This window comes from Heliconius melpomene, chromosome 7, assembly GCF_056956725.1.
Source record: "Heliconius melpomene rosina isolate 202511_hmr_F chromosome 7, ASM5695672v1, whole genome shotgun sequence".
Lineage (NCBI taxonomy): Eukaryota > Metazoa > Arthropoda > Insecta > Lepidoptera > Nymphalidae > Heliconius > Heliconius melpomene.
Window position 1 is genome coordinate 9,636,638 of NC_140395.1, and position 19,703 is coordinate 9,656,340.

At 31.8% G+C, this 19,703-nt stretch overlaps 1 protein-coding gene across 1 annotated transcript in view; it reads right to left on the bottom strand.

Moving 5' to 3' along the window:
- The window catches only part of Pdk1 (Phosphoinositide-dependent kinase 1), a 43,575-nt gene extending 24,324 nt beyond the window's left edge, over positions 1 to 19,251 (bottom strand). The window contains exons 1-2 of the mRNA XM_085187545.1: positions 19,029 to 19,251; positions 18,421 to 18,512 (exon numbers count right to left, since the gene is read on the bottom strand). The gene's annotated coding sequence lies outside the window, so the exon portion shown is untranslated. The remainder of the gene's footprint in view (positions 1 to 18,420; positions 18,513 to 19,028) is intronic.
- Between the last annotated feature and the right edge of the window lie 452 nt (positions 19,252 to 19,703).

Sequence of the window (19,703 nt, forward strand, 5' to 3'; positions counted from 1 at the left end):
CGGAAATTAATGCTAATTATAATAATTTCTGAAAATCCTATTTCCTTTCTTCTAAATTCAGAAACACTTCAGAGAAAAGATGTTAACAATTTGACATACTATGTGTTTGTTATAAACAACAAATTGGCTAATATTTGACTATGATACAAGTGTGCTAAATTTTGTAGCTATATGTATGTTTGTCCACTATGTGATATCGATGTGATTCATTTTGATTTGCTATTCTAACTTAAGGGGTTTCAAATTTCATCGAAATAGTTCACATATTTCTGGGGGGGATATGTACAATACCTAATTAACAGTGAAACTAATCTCATAGTCTTACATCAGTTGTACCAGACATCTTGACATATATGACATATATGTATATATTTACAAATATAAAAACTCTTCAAATTAAACACTACGAACATTGAACACGCTTTGGTCACATGATAGTAATTGTATACATAAAATTGGGGCGTACGTACCTATACATTTTGTTTATTATATTTGATAAAAACAACTCAGTGATGTATGTTTTTGTAAGATGTTAATAATTACTTTGTTAAATAAAACATTGTATTAATTACTGTCATGTAATATATTCAAAAGTATAATAAAATATAATCACTACTCTCTTCTCTCCTAGTGCTTCTTAAGGCTACAAATGAACCGGGAAACTTATGTAATGTTAAAAAATACGCTGTAAACTCCGTTGACGTCATCTTTACATCAAATATTGACAAGTTCCGACCCCGCTATTGTTTGGAACCGATCGATGCTACACTTTATTATACACTCAATGTAAATATAACAAAAGTACTTAAAGTCAATTTCGCTCTCAACAATATATAATCGTAAAATTTATTTTTATCGGCGGAAAGTGGGGAATAGAAGTGTCATAAACTAGGTTCCCAGGTTCCCTCTGCCCACCCTGCTCTGTGCAAGGTACAGTCAAGCTATTCTTATTAATCACAACAAATTTAGTTTTACTGTCATTGAAAAACGATTACAACTGTATTTTTTAATTATTTCATGGTATGCCTTTTATCCTAAAAGTTTCGTTTATAAAAATACATACAAAACAATATTGTATACGTATTTACTGATTATTTATTTCCATAGCAGGTAAAGAGCGACTGGCGCGACGAAAAACGTATACGGAGGTTCAATGACATCGACCTTGGAGCCGTCGCGTCGACGTAAACCGTATTGTCTTGGTATTATTAAACAAAATCATTATTAAATAACAGGTACTAGTTTTTATTACTATTTTTGGGATTTTCAATTTTTCAGAATTACCTTTTCCTATAATTCTTTACGTGATAGTCGCTGGAATACAAAAAACAATACTGTCAATTACTATCTTATTTATATAATACATGTAATAATTATTATAAGCAGCTATTTTTTAACTATTCCCAGATTTGTTGACTGACCCAGTCTTGCTGAAGGCTAGGCCGTAGGTTGGTAGACAAAGGCCGTGGGAACTGATTGATGCCTACGCGTTTCCCACGCAACACTCCCATTGTTAGAAAAGGAGGCAGTGTCCAATCGAAATATTCAGCCGAAACAGTGTCATTTAAAACATTATGTTGCGTATTTTTTAGGCGTAGATTTCTAAAAGAATAATTGACTATAGATTTCTTATAAATTGTCCACTGTAACATATACATTACAATTGATAAGCAAAAACTTTGTATCCTTTTCTATAATAATTGTGCGGACGGAGAAGCGTGAAATTTGACACAGAGTTTATATAGAGAAAGAGAGTTTATATAGATTATATTATAGTAATTTCCATGCATTATTTCTTTTAAAAATTATGCAAAATACTGCTATCTGGACATGTTGTGTGCAAAATGTCTAAAGACGGCGACCAGTCTTCAAACAGGAGTGACATTTTCAATACAGCACCGCCCACAATGATAGCATCCCAACATTATAATCAATGTTCAATGAAAAAAAAATTAAAAACAGACACAAAAATCCGTGCAAGTGTACATTAATGTCTGCCATTTAAGTCCTAATTAAAGAAAGTCTGGATATCCATATATGTTTTATTTATATATATATATTTAAGAGAAAAACTGAAATATAACTGTCGTGCTGCAACAGTGCGGAACTAACGAAGCATCGGTAATGTCTGACCGCGCGATCACCACCGCGAGCGCTGAGGGACGGCTCGTTGAACAACAGTAACGAGCTCTCACCCTTCAAGTTATACTTACATATTAAATTATCTATATCAAAAAACAATCTTTATTATATATACTTAGTCTGGCCATAAATACTGTTGCAATTAAAAATAAAAAAGCTATAACTTTTGAATTTGGAATCTTCGAAAAAGAACTAGAAAGTATATACATACTCGTAGCATATATTTTTATTGTCGTCAATGTAGACGTCGTCAGACCAGCATTCAGGTAAATATAAACTACTTTTAAGTAGCTCATATCAGCACCAGATTCAAGTAACGCGATAAAGGGGTCGTGGCCCGTCTAGACTAAACTGAAATATAACTTTGTCTAGACGTCTGTATTATTTTGGAGTGAATATACTTTAATACTTTAACCCTTACGTGGAGCCCTTATGGAATGTCCTTTCAAAATAACTATTAATTATATATTATATTCATCCACAGCATTCTACAAGATAGCCAGAGAACTCCACGTTTAACGTCATGGGTGGCAGAACTCAATCTGAAAAGAATTCAGATTGGATTGCAAAAAACAAAATGGAAAACATAACATTTTTATTTTCCGCCTTTAGTGGAATAAGATGTAGAGTTTAAGTTCTCTTTTACATTTTTATTTATTAAAATTGCCCTAGCTATATTATTAAACCTTCCATTTACTTTCGTAGAGGCGTAGAGTGCCTCAATGAGGAACGGAGTGTCTTAGCACCAGGTTCGTTCTGCCTGCTCACCCTGCTATGCGCGTATATTTCTATTCTATGTGCCGAATTCATTCATTTACAGGTTTATTATAATTAAATTATAAATTAAAATATTATATAGTCAATATTAAAAGGTTACTGCTGCTTTTTATGTAAATTATTTACTAGTTACTAAAATTAAAACAATAATTAATTAAACAACTAAACACAATTCATATTGCATTCCACAAATTAGATATTGTCTACTGTTTAATCTTATCAGGATAATGCAGATAGTTCACGCCTCTCGCCTCTAAGCTGGGGCGTAGAGGCATTAACTAAGGGAAATACATTCGTTAATATCGAATTAACAAAAAAATAATACCAATTTATATTTGTTATAACTCACAATCAGTTGGTATTTCCATTTTGCACAGATAAACGTTATTTTTGTGGTAAGCATAAATATACTTTTACCCAGTTTCCTATATTCAGCATATTCATTAAAATGTGATGATAAGAAGCATAACTAATTTGAATAATATTTATTTGTTAGGTCCTATTGTTTCAAGTTCCAAGTTTTAATTACGACAAGGAAAGAGTTACAGCAGTGAAACAAGAAGTTTTACTTTGAGGATATTATTATTATTCTTATTTATCGTCCATAAAATGAAAATAAAATTTTTCCCCGATATATTTTTTGTATTAGCCACTAAGTGCTCAAATGATAAATAACAATTTTTATATTTGTTAAATACTATTTTAAATTATTCCATTTTTAAAAAGCTACGTTATCAGCCAGTAACCGACGTATTTTCCCTATGAAATTAACTGCCATGATGTTATTCGATATCAATTGACAACAAAAGTTATGGATTCTACATTAAATATGATTAAACATTAAAATACATCATCTTATATATATAAAATCGAAAGGTCACTCACTCATCACGAAATCTCAGAAACTACATGTGCTAGGAATCTCAAATTTTGCATAGGAGTTATTTATAGGACGTAAGTGCTCGCTAAGACGTTAATTTGCAATATTCGACTTCTAAGGGGTTGTTTTTGGGGTCGCAAGTTTGTATGAAACTTCGTTACTACAAATGCTATGAGTCTCAAATTTTGCATAGACGTCACTAGGACGTAGTCATGGAGACAGAAATTAATAATAACATAGTTCACGCGGGTGCAACCGCGAGCGGGCCGCTAGTATCAAATAAGTTTATATAAAATAGTTTATGAATAGGAAAGTGGGAAACGGAGTGTCTTAACACTTCCCTCTGCCAACCTTGCTGTGTGCGGGATACAGCGTGAAGCTGATATTTTTAATTTTCTAGAAAAATCCCAAGACGCTCAGGGTCAAAATCGTTAATCAATACGTGTTATTTTTACATTTTCCTTGCAGTTGTTTATAAACAAACCTCGTACACAGTCACTCGTTTATAAATAGCATTCAATATAAGCAAGCAATCATTTACAAATCCTACTGCTGTGATACTAACGGGGAACTCCATATTATTACAATGCGGAACTTACAAATAAAGTAATGGCCGACGCGACGGTACTTAGTCACCTAAGTATATAAAAGTAAAATGCTTTGTACACATTATTTATTTATATTGACATAGTTTTTGGTGGAAACTTATGTATATTTTTGGTGTATTTCTTAAATTTGTAAGTATTTGTATATACAATATGGTCTTATGGAAAATAGGCATAAATAACATTTTCTAAATATTGAGTAAATTGAGTTTATTTTTTTTTGTTTTTGTTCAAAACTCGCACTCGGTCAAATGAAATACAAAATATTTTCATTTCCTCGGTCTGGTAACGAGGCAAAGCGCTGCGTTCAGTTCTGTCACTCAACACGCAACGCCTCTAGAATTCGGCGGAAAGTGGAGAACGAAAGTGTCTAAATGGACAACTGTTTTTTAATACTAGGTTCCAAAATTCCCACCGCCTCCCTCGCCATGTGTGCGGAATACTTAGTTTTCGCGAGAATTTTAAAAATTTGCTTCAGATTTTACGAGTTCCAGCCGCCAGTGTGTCATGTGGCGAAAAGCAATGCGAAATTACTGCGCTACGATTTATTATAATTCTTGAAACAATATAATGTAGCTTTTATATTGACAAAAGAATTCTTATAATCGACCTAGTTATTTTTTTTTTAGTTTGGCGATTACACAATACAAAATCTACATCTTTATAATATAGAATACAAAAAATATTTACACGATTTTGTAGGACCATGTAGTAAATAAAAACTTAATAACTTGGGGAATTATCAATGTATAAAAACAGTAAAACAATGGAAATAACTAAAAAGTAAGGTTAAATAGAAAAAAATAAAAAAATATATATGATTTTAATTTTTAAGGTCAAATATTCTACAAATTGTAATACAATGAACATATTATATAAGTAAAGTTTATAATTTCCACTTTTTTTATTCGTTATAAAATAGTAATCAAATGGTAAAATAAATAAGCTGTTGTAGTTAAAGAGAGTGAGCCAAGAGCAAAAACATTTCAAAAGATAACACAACATTTATTTCCCTATGCCTATTTATTATTTTTTATAAATAATAAATAGTTAGCCATAATTAAATTCGTCGCTAATCGTCTGGAAACTACATATTCGTTTTTTAAGTAGGTATAAATAAAAACAAAATAAAAACGAAATATTCTTAAACATTTAGTTTTTGTTAACAAGATACATTAATATTATAGTTCTCCTTACAAATATGAATAACTAGCGGCCCGCTCGCGGTTTCACCCGCGTGAACTATGTTATTATTAATTTCTGTCTCCATGACTACGTCCTAGTGACGTTAAGCAAAATTTGAGACTCCTAGCATTTGTAGTAACGAAGTTTCATACAAACTTTCGACCCCAAAAACAACCCCTTAGAAGTCGAATATTGCAAATTCCCGTCTTAGCGAGCACCTACGTCCTATAAGTAACTCCTATGCAAAATTTGAGATTCCTAGGACATGTAGTTTCTGAGATTTCGTGATGAGTGAGTGACCTTTCGATTTTATATATATAGATAAATAATATTTAAATTCATACCAATTGTTTATTTTTAATATTTTTAAAAATACCTTAAATTTTATGTTAAGATATTTAAAAAAAAAAAAACACAGATTTAATCACGAAAGAATCAATTATTAATAATTATTAGTACCTACTATAAAGAATACAGTATAAGGATAAACGTCGAACATATTATTTTGCAATTTCCAATTAGGACTATACTACTACTCGGACACATGAATATTTGCATTATCTATTCTAGTTGAGCAGTTCGCGGTATTAGCAATATGATGTTTGTGTATTTTTCTTGGAACGATTACTTAATCATGTATTTATAGTCCACGGTAGGTAACTTTCATAATTAAACCCATAAGGGCATTTGACATATAGTAAGTACATTTATAAATTACTGGCAACCCAGGCTTTGCAATTTACTTTATATCCAAATTATACAAAATCTTTACGTAAATTGTAGAATATATGTTATTCTGAAATATAAGGTATATTACTTTAAAGTTTCAACTAAAGCCGGTAGTTCGGTTGGTAGTTTTTGCGTTAAAGTGAATCAAACTCAAAAAATCCATCCTCACAATTTTTTATATTTATAATATTATTATATTAGTAAGAAGTAGGGCTAGCTTGTCGTATAATCTATATATATTATATATATAAAATCGTAATTTAGTCTTAAAAAATATTGAGCTTTAGTAGAATAATTGTAATGTTTTGTGAAAAAATATTTTTCTTTCCTTAGTGTAGAATAACACTTTAAAAATATGTACAGGAACATGCACTTTATAAATCTGGAATACAGTGAGTACTTTGACACGTGCGAGCGATATTTTACATTTTACCCAGGTTGAGTAATGAAAATAATTAATAATATGGAAACAAAAGACGAAGTTCATTAAATTGTCATATTCTTTAATAGTCACATGATAAATGTTTTCGTTGATACCTAGAAAAACAAAACTATTTTATAGTTAGGGCACAGATAAGCTTGCAATCATATTTTTTGTAAATAGTTATACCAACAGTAGAAAATTCTGTGAACTTTAGATAAGTCACTTGACGTAAATAGTATATGTACTCGTAAGTACTTATGTTATCAAGAAGGCTATGGGTTTTTTTGTGTTTTTACGCTTGTATGCTTACTTAGGCCCGTATCTAGGAAAGAAAACGGCATCTCGCCATCGATGCCGTCATCACACCTACACTATCTACACTATCTGTATACACTCATACAAATGCAAAGCTCAGCTTACACCTCGCGGACTGTATTTGTTTACACATTAGACTAACAAAATGACTGTTCAATTCATAATATTTTATAGGGGTTATATACATATATTTGTAGTAAAATATAACAAATAGTAATGGTGACTGGTTCTGGTCTGGTTTCTAAAGCCAGAAATATGTGCGTCAGTTTGACATTTAAATATTTTGCTAAATAATGGCAACCCTAGCCGCGGCGCCACCGCATTTATTCACCTCCATATACACGTGTCCCGAGCGTGCGTCACGGTGTTACTGCAACCCGCCCTATGAATAACAACATTTCACATACACTCTTATCTGTTAATATTAGTTTCCGATAAAACGTTGTTTTTAACTATATTATCTGATTTAACGGAATCGATAGTGCGATTGTAAGCAGTATTGACTAGACAAGCACGTACCTATAAAAATTCTATGAATTTGAGATTAATATGATTTTTAGATTGTTAGGTATTTAGTTGCTATAATAATAACTACAGTAGTGTCAAAAATAATTTAATTCAAGAACACAAAAAATACATTTGTTACACTGGCAAAGAAAGATCTACCAAAACTTATGTTTTGTTACGGTGAGCAATCAAGATTCTTATTTATATAATAAAATGTTTATTTAAACATAATATTCTTAATATCGAGTCATAATAAAGCGATGGTTAATACTTAATATTAAAGGTAATCATCATTTACAATTTACTTCGTTAAAAACGTAAACAAAAATCGTCAAAGACAAGAAAGGCATTGCATGAGCAAGGATGAATAATTGAAGCTAAAAACGTGAGCAACAGAGGATGCACAAGAACAATGTTGTAATTAACGTGATAAATTCGCTAAACAATTTACCGATAAAAACAAATGACGCGTTCGCGGTATATAGTGACCCAGACGGCCGACCTTATGCTCAACAACCTTCGGCTTTAACGGAACTAGGTGGTATATAATTACGGCGATAGACTTACGTAACTGGAGGCCGCCTGCAAGACGCCCACCTGCCCACTCCCCCACTCCCCCCTGGCTCACTGCAGTTGCAATGCACCACGACCTCTGCCCTTTCCACCTTCGCGACCCATAAAACCTACAAATATCAGCCTACTAGTATTATTACCTGCCAGGTTAAATATATTTAAAATGATTTCTTTATAGATAGAAGGAAATTTATAGGATTTAATTATAATACTACAAGAGTAACGTATTAATAAAATATGATACTTAATAGATTTTAAGATTAGATAATTTTATATTAAAATTTGAGTGCTTGTTTCTCTTGAGATATGGAGTGTGATGGTCTCACACTTAGGTACGTACTTTAGAATTAGTGAGGTGTCAATTTGAAATGAATGAAATGAACATTTATTGTAAAGAAATAGTAGTTCAGTAAACCAGGTACAATAAATCAAACCTATATTTATCTCAACAATTATAATTATAATAACTCAATGACTTTTTTATGTATTAAATTAAATGATGTAATCTTAAGTAATCGTGGCTGAAAACGAAGATCATTGTATTAAAAAAATCTAAATTATTTATTTTTTTTTGAAAAAAATTATGTCGCTGATTTCGAAAATTGCTGTACATAAAGTAGTTACTTATATTTCTTTAAATTCCGCATTATATCATTGGTATTATTTTCAAGAACATTTTATCTTTGCCATCTTGAGGTTCATTGAGGATTGTGCAAATTTTTCAAAGTTTAACATTAAAATAATTAAAGAAAGTTTAACTAGAGTTATGTAAATTGTACCATTGACTTTGAAAAGAGCAACTGTTGAGTTACATGCCGACTCTTCTCAGCAGAACTGCCTTCCGAACCGGTGGTAGCTTTTTGTTTATATGTTCACTCGACGATTCAAAAGTGCTTATAATAAGTTTATTTGAATAAAGAATATTTTGAATTTGAATTTGAATTTATGTATAATATTATAGATATAGGAGCAACATATTTTTAAAAAACGGATTCATCTAAAAATTTATAAATAAGCGTTATCTAATAAGCCACAAAGTAATTATCAAACGAGACACTAATATAAACATGGCGAAATAAGTAAACTGCTTGTTGCGCAGTACATACTCGTACGTGTACGTCACGAGCCGCTCGGCGTGAGCGTGACATAAAGAGAGCACGGCGTATGTACGGATTCAGTTTCAGGATTAAGTTTTATGTTTATAAATAAACATTTTTGCCATCAACCGTGCAATATAATCTTGTTAATATGCTATACTAACTTTACTTATTCTCTGTTAACATTTGTACATAATATATGTAACTAAAACATTGGATTGAGGCCATCGTGGCGCCTGTGTGTTCGATTCTCATTCGGGGGAATAAATTATTATTTATTAATATTTTCAGCGCGTATTGTATTAAAGCGCCTTTTGAGTCTCAACACGCAATGCCTGAAAATAATCGGCTGAAAGTGGGATAGCTCTAGGTTCCCTCTGCCTATCCTGCTATATGCGTGAACATGAAAAAAAAAGAAATATTTGATTTAAAACATTTTCATTCAAATTGATAAGATAATTTGTACATTACTCATAGTTAATGTGCTAATAAATTATAGTAATGTTATCTGGACAAAATATGACGTCAATTTATATCATTATTTAGTGCATAAATAAAAACTTTCAGAATAGCGAAAAATAAACCCCCATGTATCCACAAGAGACGAAATAGTCGTATCGACTAAACAAACATTTGCCTCAGTCTTAAAAGGTCAAAGTGCGTTAGGAGGAATACAGCTAACAGTTTTACTTGTTGGTTTCATTAATATACTAAAACAAAATGCAAAAAATCCACCTCAAACCACCTATCATATTCGATGAGCGTGTTCATTAATGGCGTCAGTGGAAATTGAGGCTTACGCTCTGATAGGTAGTTAGGGTAGGAAATGCTTTTAACTGCAGAATGCAAGAGTCAGTGGGATGGCGCGGGACGGCGTGGGGCGGCTGGGGGTGCTGGCGGCGTCGGGGGTGCACGGGCAGGGTGTACTATCGACGCGACAGCGCTACGTCATTTACGGCGCCACGTGGGCGATCAATAGTGACGTCGTCGTGCGGCGCGGTGGTGGTGGGGAAGGGGGGGGGGAGGTGCGGGAGGTTGCGCGCGCACCGCCCGCCGACCTACTTACGATTACGTTTCACATTTTCACGTAGCGTCTACGTAACGCGATCGAACGCCAGGTTTGCAGGATTCAGGTTAGGCGGCGCATGCGTGCACAGCGATCTAACCAGACGACGCGCGACGCTCCGAGCCGTGCCCCACATAGAATGTTCATTCATTGCACAATATTGCATAAAACAAAAATATAAACAAATTAAATAATAAATTACTTTTAATTTCACTGATTTTGATGAGAATAATATTTATACCGACATAGGGTATAAATGTAATTATTTTAATTGCTTCTTAATTGTTATCTTTTCTACATGTAACATTGTATTAAATAATAAATACAATAATAAAAAATACTTCGCTACTTCAACACCATTTACCTATTTAACAAGTAAAATAATGTAAAGGTAAAGTTTTTTTACTTTTAATCATGTAATAACTCAGTAACTACTTTAAGTGTTTTTTTCAAATTATTACTACGTAACCTTAAACAATATATACATCAGCTTGACGCTGTATCCCGCACACAGCAGAGTAGGCAAAGGGAACCTAGTTAAGACACTCCGCTCCCTACTTTCTGCTGAATTCTGGAGGCATTTCGTGTTGAACTCAACGCTGCGCCGCTGCTGCGTCTCGACACAAGACCGAAGAAATGGAAATATAAACGTAAATAAATATTTGACTTCCTCGAGTGGGGATCGAACCCTCGACCCTCGAACAACTGTCGCGTTACAGTCACACCCTTGTGCCGCTGCGCCACGACGCCGGCTAAACAATATAAACCTATATTATCAACCAAAGATGTAGTAATAATTCATAAAAAAAAAGCTACAGCTAAATTACTACGGTTATTCAAAGTGGCAACTAGCTAGTAGCCGTGGCCTACTTGTTTGTATGTCGCACGCCGCAGCCCGCAGCCCGCAGCCCGCTCCCGCACCTCCAACCAACCCACTGACATGAGCAAACCTACGCTAGACGCCTTCGCTCCTGTCAGTATGCTTTTAATATCTATTTCAGTGACTTCCTTAAACTTACATTTCGTATGAATACGACCTATGTTATCCAAGAAAATGAAAATATGAAAGTTAACAAAAATATTTCAATAAATTGAAAACAACAAATTATTCTTTGATATCTTCTATTTACATATTTCTAATATTTTGGCTGAATATTTCAAATATTTTATGCCGAATTTTGTTAAATAAATCTTGTTATTTTAAATAATAACAAACAATAAAAGTTAAACGTCTAATATGCTATAGGATACTTGTCACTCTATGTTAGGACTTTTTTTAGGACATTTGAAATAATAAACCTACTAATCCTACTAATATTATAAATGTAAATAAAAAGAAAATAAAGTTTGTGACGGTTGACTGCACTCTCACAACGAAACTACTGAACAGATTTAGATGAGACTTTACATTAATATAGCTTATATATTAAAATAACACATAGGCGACAATTTATATAAACATTTTGTATAATATGGTTTTCATATAGCTACAATTATAAGCGGGCGAAGCCGCGCGTGTGTTGATACTACAAAAGGTTGCCGTTAAAGAATGTTTTACTAACAATATTATTTAATACAATAAAATATAAGTAAAACTGAATTTCTTTTCTAAATCAAGAAATTAATATCGACAACAACGAAAAAGATGCAAAATATATCAAATATTTTTCCCATCTCACTATTGCCGAGTACGTATGGCAAAGTAAATGCATCTGGTGCATTGGCACAGTCAGGCGTGCTGCGTGCGCACTGTGACATCCTTCTGATCGGAATCAATACGAGAGACCCAAACAGACTGGGAGTTGGGGCAGCGTGGGCAAGTGACCTATTTACCAGTTCAACCTGCCCAGCTACGAGTATATTGATACATGACTTTAAAGGAAATTAGGTCCACGAGCACGAAGCGACGCCTGGTTTACACGTATTATTTACACGTACTTTGTCGTATCGTCTATCACTTCAAGTTATATCATAAAATAATCGAAAATTATCTATCTGCATTTTAGTAGTAGTTTTAAATAATATTTTTACTTTCACAATCACGTTCTGTGATGCTGATTGTTACTTATGCTATGTCAGATATTGCAGGTGTAAAGTTTGCAGAAAGTGTAAATGAGTTTACAAAACAAATTAATGCAAATGTGGCAATTACTTTAGATATGCACTATATTAAATAATTTTAGAGAAAAAGACTAATTATAACAAAATATAATAATGATTACAAATTTAAATATAACATCTGCTTTTGATGATTGCGTGTTATATTTAAGACGTACAGTAAGTACTTCTACTGAAATAAAAACAATGTGTAAATCAGCTTGTGACACAGAATCCGTCTTCAGAGAACTCTTAATCATTTTTATCCATTTGATTAATAAACGAACGTTTATATCGAAACTTGTAGTCCTTGAAGTATTTAAAGAAAACACCTATAATTTAGCAAACCAATGATATGACAAATAGTTCACTTAAAAATAAATAAGCGTAAAAACATATATACATATATATTAATATCGATTTTCATTTCGTTAGTTTCTAAATCAAGTAGACCCAAACAAAACATTAAGAGAATTGACCTACATTCCGGCGTCTGAGGGCGGGCGAAAGATATCGGCGTGAATCATGCAAGCGGAGCGCCTCGACACCGCCCGCTGAGCTATTCTGGCCGACGATGACAATAAAGATATTACAACACCTGTATATATAAGCTTTACATAATAAACTTATATGTACTCTTACTATGTCTACTTTATATGTTTATATCTTAAGATAAACATTCAAGTTTATTGAATATAACGTAAAAAAATAAAAATAATTTCTCATAAGTCAATTTGAATAAATTTTATTTGAAATATTTTAGTAGTAAGATTATATTATGCCGAAAAATTATATCAGTGTTAAGAAAATTATTTAAAAAAACGAATAATTCTTGTATCTTGTAGTATATGTTGCAGAAAAGCACAGCATATGTTACAATATAAATTATTGCGAGGTAAAATTCATACTAAACGTAGCTCGCTTTACTTTGCGACTGACCTAGTTCTAAAACGTAGCCGCATTACATCGAAAGCGCATTTCACAATTCAATTTATACGTACTCATATCACACATATAGTTTAAAAGTATACGTCATTAGACAAAAATAGGCTTTTTTATTCAGGTCCGCGTCGTATCCCGCATGTAGCGGGGTAGACAGAGGGAGCCTAGGGTTAAGACCTCCTCCACAAGAATTGTGTCATAATTCTGGAGAAATTGCTTGTTAAGTGGTAGAACTCAACACCGCCACGTTTGCAATCATACGCTCATTGTATCGTGCCCTACGACTAGGTTCAAAAAAGCATAAGTAAATAGTATGTAAAAGTAATTATTATGCCACATATAAACGTTTACTTTAAATAATAAAGCGATAACAAGTAATAACTAAGTATCTACAACCTACGTCCAATTAGCAAGTAAGCAACTTGCTAATTACATCTTAGAAATATTAGCAATAAATTAAGTATCCGTAAATAATTACAAGTCATTAAAAAAAACTAAGCATAAATAATTAACGAAATTAATACGTATTGATATATGGAATAATCTTTCAATTAATGAGCATTGAATTTAATAAAATAAATAATCTGTGTGAAATAATCATTTAACATATTATACATAGAATGGTGGAAAAATTGCTTGGTCTTATGCAGTCGTTTCTATTACTTAAACAATAATAAAATATTTAAATATCAGCATAATGCAATATTCAACAAAAAATAAGAAATATAATAAATTACTTACATTTACTTTAATATTTAGTCTAATTTTGTATAAATATTTACTGTTTATACAATGAAAGTATGTCTCCTTGACCCCTATGAATGAGTAAATGCAATAATAATTGCTGAAGTGAATTTATAATAGTTTAGTTACTAGTTACAACGAGAATTGGCCGCTATGAAAAATGCAAGTTCGCGACCTTAGCCCACTTGCGAGTATCGGGGCAACGCAATAAAACATATATAATATGTGGAATGCAATTAAAATCTAAAAAACGATTACAAAAATAAGTAACAGTATTCGGTTAACGGTACGTTCGATATCCATATCCATAGCATGTATGGAACGAACTGGCGACAGTTTTCGGTTTGCCAAACAATTCTGCACATATATGGGAACATTAGATAGCTCGATGGAACTTTTGACGGTGCTAAGTTTCAGAACATCAACATGTAGATGAAGTTCAAAATGTGTTACGAGTTGGTCCTATATAAATCCCATTTTAGTAAAAAAAAAATTATAAAGTCTATAGGGAAAATTAATTTAAAAAGAATTAATATTTATTTGTTATTTATAGTTATACGATACCTATCGTTTCACATGCTCAAAGCAAGTCAGCAATGCGAGCGACAGCGGCGACTGGCACTGTGGGGCGACCTTGCCACGGCCTTTTAAATTGAGCAACCGACGTCTTTGTTAACAAAGCACGCATCGAAACAAACAATCACATCGTGCTATAAAAACACCAACACAAACAGGAAACTACGTCAACGCATTCAAATAATAGATAGAAAATTATTTCTTTACATTATTAAATTTATTAATTAATCACCAATTTACCTTTTATAACATTATAGGGGGAAAAGTGTTACTGAATATGAATAAATAATTAATTACCTATATGTGAAATATTTGTATCTAATTTATAAATAAATGCTGCATACGGAAAAAAATGAAAAAATAATTACAAAACAAAATGAAAGTAATTGAGGCCACCGAAATGAACCTATCTGTAAACAACAATATTTTGGCAAGTAACTACGTTTTAAATAAATATAAAGTAACGGAATCAACCGAGCGGTGTTGACCTGGCTCAGCTCAGTTCGTAAAAATGTGTTGTTTTTTTGTTCGAACTGTGTCATCATGGACAACACTTGTCGGGCCGCAATTCGCAAGTACAATTGCACTGGCGATGCTCCAATGTTTACTGAGAATCGATCTCTCGAAATGCTGATATAAAGGAAGATTGCGGTTAAGTGATGCAATGGTGATATTCACATTTGAATTAGTTATTAAAAATATATACTCGTAAATACATTTTATAAAATATTATAATCAAATTTAAAAAAAAAAACAATTTAAAAATAACACAGAAAAGGTCCTCAATTATTTCCTGTTCGTCGCTCGTGGGTTAAAAACCTCTGAGACGTAAACAAATTCAATGTACATTTATGTTGCTCATTTCCATCAGTAAGAACCTACATATATATTTACTAAATATATACGTACATCCGTGAAAAACAGCTTACTTGTATAACATATAATATAGGAATATACCGTATATTATAATTATAGTTAGTAATTAATATCAAGGGGTTTTAACAAACAAATGATACATACGAGATATCAAAGTTAACAATATTTTGACAAAAAAATCTTTATGAGATGCAAAAAGGTCTTTTCTTACAAATAAACATGTAATATTAAAGAATTTAAAGATGTTAGACGGCACTAATAGACATAATATAAAATTGTAAAGGAGAAGGTTTCATTGCAGTTGTTAGTTGTATTTACTTGAAATCAGCCAATTTAGGCAAGATTACAAGGTAAACCATCAGATTTCAAAAAAGAAATATTAAGACGAAGGCAACAATTAGAAAATTCAAAATATTAATTTTCAGATATTTCAAAATATTCTACAAAAAAGCAATAATTTAGTTTCTAATAAATTCACTGATATGTTTCGCCAGCTGCACTCATGGTTAGTAGATAAACCTTGTTAAACGTATTAAACTGAATTGATTACAAGGTAAGTGCTTATGATGAACTCAAAAATATATTTAAATATATCTTCGCAGAAAAACACCCATGTAAACATATATGAAGCTATTTCGGGAAAGGTTAAGGTACAGATAAAATTATATCAGTATTATATTAAAAGTTATTTTTAAGCTTTAAAAGCTTAAATACATAAAAAAATATATTTTTGATATATTTACGACGAATTATACATTATTAATGTGAAATATATATTTTTTTTAGCCTCACGCTGTATTCCGCACATAGCAGGATAGGCAGAGGGAGCCTGGTAAGCTAGTGTTAAGAGACTCCATTTCCATTAATATTTCGTTTCCCACCTTCCGCAGAAGTTTCAAAACAATGCGTGTTAAGTGGTGGAATTCAACGCCTTTCCCAGAGCAAGGAAAATTAATATTTTTATTCCCTTGAGTGGGAATTGAAGCAACAACCGTCGCGGTTAAAGCCGCACGCTTGTACTTGGACAAGGTGGCTACATTATGCGAAACCCTACAATAAGGTCTTGTAACCTGATAGCTCGGTTACCTATAGAACTCCGACACCTTGTTTTCAGATAGCACACATGCTCACTTGTTACATACAAGAAAACCACATATATACATACGAACAGTACAGTGTACAGGGCATAGGCAGTAGTACACATGAACTACATGAAGCAACGGTCCTCCGCCGTCCGCCGTCAAAACACGTTGCGCAACGCAACGCACAAACGTATTCTACTCGGGCGAGCGGAATGTCGCTTCATTTCATGTCACTCCACTCCTCTTACTTTTGAATTTATATAAATGTTACATTTAATTGGACGAGTTATCTTTATGCAATAACATTTTCACAGAAATAACATTACCTATTTAAAAATACATTTTAAGTGTTCGCATCGGCAATCACTTTCAGCTATCATAACAAATATTGCGTAAGAACTATTATGTTCTAAATCGATCGATAGCTGCGTGAAACATAGACAACATATAAATTAAGAATAAATAGTATTTATTTTAAAAACATTTTTTTTATATAAATGAACAATTTAGAATGTTTTTCCTATTTCATGTTCAATATTGTAATAAAGAAATCGAAACGACATTTATAAATTAACTTTAATGTTAACGTCGAAGTGCTATGTAAACAAGCTCAGTTCTTAGTGATTATGAAACCGTTCGTTTAAAAACAAACGCAAAACTATTGCGTAACGTAGAAAGTTAAGACTTGAGACATAGTTCTATTTGACTGTCGGGAGACACATTTAGATTTTGTACAAGGCTTCAATTGTACAATTGCTTAAAATATAATAATTTACTTCAAGAATAATTGTTGACGTATATTGATTTAGTTTATTCGTAATTTTAATATAGGAGAAAGAATAAAATAGTGCGTAAAAACGGATACACATTTTATTATAAAAAAAATTAGAATTAATTCCACCATATTAGGCCATTTAGTTTACAATATTTAAAAGAGAAAAAAAAAGTATCGTACTTAATTCTAATTACTATCATAATTAAGATATGTAATTCTCTAGAAAATCTGGCTGTTAATAACGTCTTTTCGAACCATCAATAGTGAAATGCGGAAGTTGCAACATAAACCAAATTGTAGCGACAGCGAAAACTGCATCGAAATCAAATAAATGGATATTTTGGAAGAGAAATTACAACAAAATTCATAGTTTACAATAGAATATAAAATATTATAATCTATTAAATAAAACACAAACGTATTAACTTTACCAACGGTGCGTTAATAATAAAGAAGCTTTATAAAAGAGGCAGCGAATGCAATTATGGCTATGTGGCATTCACGCTAGAGTGTACACGTTGTTTGTTTGTAAACACACCATTCGTACTTGTGAAGGCTGAACCATTTTTAAATCGGATATAGGTACATACTGGTATATAACGTTGTAAATCGCATTTATTTTTTAAAGATTACGATATCTAGTAATGTTTTACAATATATATTTTAAAAATCTTATACAATATATGTTAACTTTTCAAGGAATTTTCACTTTCGTCCGTCTAAAATATAGTGCATCGAAATTGCGCTACATTTGGCCGGAACGGGGTAAATTTGTAACTAAAATATAAACATTTTCCCGAGCAATATTTGCAGGACACAAACAGTATTCAACAAGAATAATTTTCCTTATTTGACGACATGCTATCTTCAGAGTTAGTTTCTATAACGACTACGGAATTTAATCAAAACTAAGGTTGTCGAATGGAATGCGCAATTAAAAGAAAGTCACCTGCGTAAACAAGAAGCAATGTTTACATTGCAGTTTAGAATGACCGAGTTACTACAGTGAGGTGAGTAGTGTATCTTACCTCGTTTACTATCACGAACTGGTTACGTGTTGTATGACGCCTTAACCTAGTTGTTCGCCCTTGGTGGCCATCTGCCTGAGTTCTTTCGAATCCTGGATAATAGAAAGCACGTCATCGTTTAGCATTTGTAGATAACATAGTTTAAATTATAACATTATAATATTATTGTATATTAACAGTATTTATTAACTGTTACGGTAGGGAAGTAACTGTTACTGAAGATATATAATACGAGCAAGTTTTATTTGTATTTTTATTTTGTAGTAAAATTCGATGTTCCGATTTGATGTCATTTATAATTGGTTAATATATATCACAAGAAAAACTGTTAGTTTTGTAAAATTAGAAAAGTATACTGAAAAATAACATCATTATTGTTTAAGATAAATAAGAATGTTTAGTGATTGCTATATATAATATCTATTTTGATAAATAAACGACATTGACTTGACAAGATTAGATTCAAGGCCGTCTAGACCAATATTGTAATGTGAAAGTAGGGTTATGTAGCTAAATGTTTTATGTTGTAAAAAATATTGAAAACACAGTTAAGAATATAAAATCTTATAAAGAAATATTAAATTGAGAAACTTATAACCGAAACATACCATTACAGCTTCGACACAGCGAAATAAATTGATATATTACTTGTCACAAAAACATTGCATATGTCACTGAAACTACTGTTTTACACACAACAAAATGATACAATCACTCTATTCAAAATATCAAATCACAATTTACAAAATGAGAAACAATTGATCGCTTATTTATAATTTTTCCAAAAAAACATTGACCAGACTGTGGTAGACATGAAATGTCAAATTTTATAATGTTTGACAAAGCAGGGTAGTAGCGCCCTCTAAATATATTTTGCGCAAACTCGACGTTCTTCGCCGGCAGTAAATATTGTGGAAATGAATACATGTTAATACAGATGTCATTTTATTTGGCAAGTATTAATATAAATAATCTATTATTATATTTTCTAGTTTTTGTGTTATGTTTCTCTGTAAGATTTGTTCAATTCCATTTCAGGTATAATTTTCGCATATATATTCATCGTTCTTAATTCTTATTTGTATAATCCGTACAAAGCCATCTAGTGTCAAAGCATAACCAAGTATATATTCTTATATACCAGTTCGTTTTGTAAAAAATATAAAAAGAACAACATATAAAAAACGTATATACTAGACATTTGAGAAATACATAGAATAATAAAAAATATAGAAATTTAATCGATGTACTTGCACTTGCACTAGAACGATATCCTTTTTGAA